Source organism: Eutrigla gurnardus, assembly GCF_963514095.1.
Source record: "Eutrigla gurnardus genome assembly, chromosome: 14".
Lineage (NCBI taxonomy): Eukaryota > Metazoa > Chordata > Actinopteri > Perciformes > Triglidae > Eutrigla > Eutrigla gurnardus.
The window spans coordinates 1708500-1713499 of NC_139937.1; the positions used below are offsets into that span (position 1 = coordinate 1708500).

Sequence of the window (5000 nt, forward strand, 5' to 3'; positions counted from 1 at the left end):
CGGGAGGGTGTTTTGCCTCAATTTGTCGCAGTGATTTTTTTAAATCCTGATATTGGTGGGGGGTTTTGTGGCCGTTTTTGGTACTGCATGTCCTAACAGCCTACCAGTAAACATCACAGGAGGGCAATTCAAATGTGTTTTTTACCATTTACCAAAGACTTACATGTGACTAAATGCTACTGATAAATTTAGCCTTACGAAAACAATAAAATGTAGCACAGTTGTAGTTACAGAGGCAATAAGCCCTTGAATGTGAGTCAAACATGCTGAAAGCAGCTTTTAATGTCTTAAACCATGAACAAACATAGCATAATATTGAAGACTGTACATTTTGTCATACTTTAAGAATATAAATTACACAACCAAATAAAATAATAATCTTAATTTGAGCATAAAGATTTTACATTACAGTAGAAAAGTCTCCAAAGTTTGATATTGAATAACTATGAGGGATCACACATTTTTCATCTTTTAGATCCAATTCCTTCGTCACATTCATTAATTTGTCAGTCACTTTACAAATAGTCTAATGTACATCTCTGCTCTGTTGTGCTCATCTTTTTTGATGGCATACATGCGCCCAGTTTCTGTAGAGGGAACGTCAAATCTTGCAATTCTATGCTGCAGTGGGACATTGCACGTCTTCTCTTCTTGGCCAGTAGAAACTCTTGGCAGAGCCATGTGGGTGCATGAACTGAACAAGTACATCTTCATCTTCATCTGAAACATCTCTGATACCTCCTATCCACCATTTCTGATCATACACACAACTCACATATTGTCTCATAGTGAGCATAGAGACAATATCAAACTTTAGAGACTTTTCTCCTGTAATGTAATGTGTACTCTTCAAATGTACTACTTTATTTCAACAAGCCACATTTTAAGTACCTACCATACTAGGTTATCATTGAGCTACACCCCTGATATTTCATGTCTGGAGGCTATTACAACAGGTATAACAGGTATACACTGTAGAAATTTTGAAGGCCACAGGTGAGATAGTTTTCCAGATATTGCTGTTTAAAAATGTTTTTTCAGAGTATGATGCCAAAAACCGTCTAAACTACCCTTCATTCAATGATGTTTCATGAGAAAACTATTGACAGTAGAGACCTAATATTTTGGATTTTTCCTATTAACAAGTGTGTCTTTGTACTTGAACTTGTACTTTTCAGGACATTCTGAGATGGTCAGGTGGGAAGATTTTCAGAAATTTGATGAAATGACACGGAATGACCCTCTAGCATAGCAAATATAGCAAATATTTGTTCACTTGCAATATTAATGCTCCGAATATCACATTCATTGCTCCTTTAATAACACGCAACCTGGTGAATTATTTAGCAGTGTCTCCACAGACATTGGAACATTATATGTTTTTTCATTTTTTTTTTTAACTGGTGATCAAGTAAAAAAAAAGATCTAATCCTGACTATCATTTTTACTCAAATTCTCTCCACACAACCGCAAGGGAAAACCCTGATGGACAACCGCCAGTCTGCAGTAGATCAATAATTACAAACTCATGCTGTACAGCCAAACATTATTCATACCCAAAAGATCTCTAACTTTCAAAAACCTGAACTTTGGAGGAATAAGTAGAAATGGACCTCACTCAATGTAAACACCATAAAGGGTCAATGTAGAGTTGAAACAAGTTGATGCAGAATAGATGATATATGATACTGTGGAACAGTATGAAGCTACTTGTAGGGAAAACAAAATGGTAAAACTGTACATAAAAGGTGCTAATTGCAGTTAACAGTGGGCAGTGGTAACATTATTCTAATTCACCTCCATGTCTTTCCATAATGTCATTACTTCATCATTGGCCTTTGAACACCACATTTTAACCAGTTAATTCATGAGTGTGAGTTTGAAACAAATCCCTCCAGGTGTTCCTGTGTTACAGCGTTCAGGAGAATGGGACGGCTGTACAGATGTAAATATAGAGAGATGGATGTACAACCTGAAAAATGATGGCACTCGTCACAGCTCGTGCTCAGGCATTCAAAAGTTAAATGCATACGAGGAGGAGCAAAGGTAACACGCCTGGTAAATGTTCTCTCAGTGCAAGTCAGTAATGTCACTGTGCCTCATTCACCAACCAACCAATCAATCAACAAGATGGTAATCTGCGGAAAGTGGGATTCATCATTATAAGAACATATTTACCGAACAATTCAGCCATTAAACAACATGTCATGAATCTGCTCAGGAACTTTCTTAAGAACAAATTTAAGAAGAAACGCTGCAAGGTATTGGTGAAGGAGGCCAACTGATAAATATTTGGGGTTTTTTTAGAACGAAGAAAAGACCATGGCTGGTAACCAGTATGTGTATGTCTCTTTTAACACAAAATAGTGTGAGTTCAAATTATATAAATGTCTAATATGACAGAATGGGCAGCTATTAGGACAGAAAATAATAATAATTTCTTCATATTTCAATTGTCTTTCCAATGATGTGATTTAGCACATAAATAATCCGTTAGAAAAGTGTGAAAATCACAATCTCCGAAACGACAACATAATGTCTCCAAATTGCTTCTTTTGTCCAATCAATAGCCTAAAACTCAAATAAATCAAATTTAAAACGTTTGTCAGTCACTGTTCAATGAATCCACTAATCATTTCAGCACCAACTTCATGGATATTGGAGGATTTGCTCACAATGGAGAGAAAACATTTCCATAGCATAATGTCTAAGAAAGGCCGTGAAGTAAACTTGATGGAAGCTGTAAAAGCCACACACAACAAAACACGACAAATACACATTTTCAGCAACAAATATTAACACGTTTACATGTTTCCCACGCCAACCCTTACAGAGTGCCGGTGATAACTCACTACTTTGAAGTTTCAACAGTAATAGACCGAGACTGCCTTAAAGCAGTGAGACAGACACTCTTTACGATTTAAGAGCTCATCAAAAACCACGCAGAAGAAAGTAGTGTTTGAAGAGAATTAACCAGCCGGATTCACATCCCTGTATTAACATTAGCTTAACAGCACTTAATCACCCGGCTAACATAAAGATAACGAAATCAATGTATGTCAACAGACGGTGATGCAAATTACAGATGAAGGACTTAATGTACAAAACATTTAGATCGTTTTAGATGCGAGTTTTGGATAAAGAGCACTCATTAAAATGTGTGTTAGCTGTTATTCGAGCTCAATGTGTCATGCTAGCTCGGTTGCTAACGGGTAACCAAGCGCAAGGCTTCACTGATCCGTTAGCGTTAGGCCTCAGTTCATTTTCAGCCTTTCTAGCGATTTAAATTAAACCACTATACTGTGGAGGTCACTGGAAAATAATATACGCGTGCAAATGCTTCCGTAAAATTGTTAAAAATAAGGCGGTGCGTTACCAAATGTACCTTGCTGTGTCGGTTTCTAGCAGATAGCCTCCCTCTCGATTGTTCAGTTCCGCTGTCAGCTCACGTACGACAACAAAGCAACGTAATCGTTGATTGGATGGTAAAAGCGAAGTAGGCGGGACAAATACGGATGTCGATCAGCCATAATCGGATCCGAGAGAGCAGCGCCATCTAGAGGTTATCTGATTTACAAGATAAGATAAGATGGTCCCGCAGTGGGGAAATTTATAGTGTTACAGCAGCAAGACAGTAAAGATAATAAACATGCATTAACAAGAAATGTACAATATAAAGAAGATATTAACACTAAGACTATATCAAGAAAGTTCAATAAAGTAGAATGTATAATGTACAAATAGACTGGAACAGACTTGTTTTTTATGGTGAAATAATGTGTACCGGTAATCCTTCAGTGTCCACACTAATGACATGACACGTGACAAAGGGTCACAACAAGTGGACTTCATTTTTAATCTTTACAAGCTTTGTTGGCAGCCACTGTTCTTTCAACATAATCAGAGGATGCAGTCACATCAATGACCAGACTTCTACTGGTTAACCTGTCAGCAGGTCGTGTGGAAGTATGTAGACAGAGAAAAAAAGATAGACACAAGGTAGATGATAGAGCAGTCTCAAAAGTCACAGTGCATGGAAGCTGAATTATTCATCTTAAAGAGTAAACAACCTTAAAATAAACTATGCTGCTATTTAAAAAAAGAAAATCTGCCATTTCTAAAAAAAATGCACAAATCTCTCCCAAAGATGAGCAGCACAGACAGACAACACTGGTGCGTAAACTTGGAGAACACAATGACAGTACTCATGGCATTCAGCTTTGTAATATGAAGATCTTTTCTATCTATGCTATAGGCCTACCTGGATGACCTGACATTCAAATACAAGTCATTCAGATGAAATATCTCAAAACTGAATTAAATAAGATGCTCATTAATTGTAAATGGAACACTCCAAAAATGTTTGTCTACCTGACGTTTTATTTCATTTCAATTAGTTTATGTTAAAAAATATTGATTTCTGTCTAAACTTAGAACAATACTACAATGTAGTACAATGTAGTACTGGTGTTATTTTCTCTCTTAACCCTATGTAGTTCCCAGGTTTCCCTCTCCTGTGGTACGTTCCGGTGCATTGGGATTCAGTTGAGCTGAATGACGGCCATCTGGCAGATCTGTTTATAGATATTTTCACAAGGAACATGGAACCATGACTTTGCACAGCTGTCTAAGACGGCACAGTCCCCTCCATGTTCCCTCCTGACTGATGGTTATTTGGCTCTGAGCTCCACTTGTCCCGATAACTGCGACAGAGAAAGAGAGGCAGAAACAGATACGGTAAGCTATAAATAACAACTGTGATCAACAGACTCACTCATCACGCCTCTGATTCATTCATGACGTATAGAAACTCTGCTTTATTTAAAAGGTGTTGATACAAGAATGAACATTGTTGTGTGAGCAATTTCTTTGTTGTTGCAAATGTTCTTGTATCTATACTTATAATTTTTGTATTTATAGTCCAGGTGAAACAGGCTGCCTATACTGCTTTGGAGGGGTTACGTTCTTCGTGGAGAGTATATACAGTGTCATCACATTTG

General features: G+C 37.3%; 1 pseudogene across 1 annotated transcript in view; it reads right to left on the reverse strand.

Moving 5' to 3' along the window:
* Window positions 1-3914: 3914 nt before the first annotated feature.
* The window catches only part of LOC311024833, a 1836-nt pseudogene continuing 750 nt past the window's right edge, over window positions 3915-5000 (reverse strand). Inside the window, exon 2 of the transcript in view lies at window positions 3915-4703. The product of the transcript in view is annotated as an uncharacterized misc_RNA (transcript). The remainder of the gene's footprint in view (window positions 4704-5000) is intronic.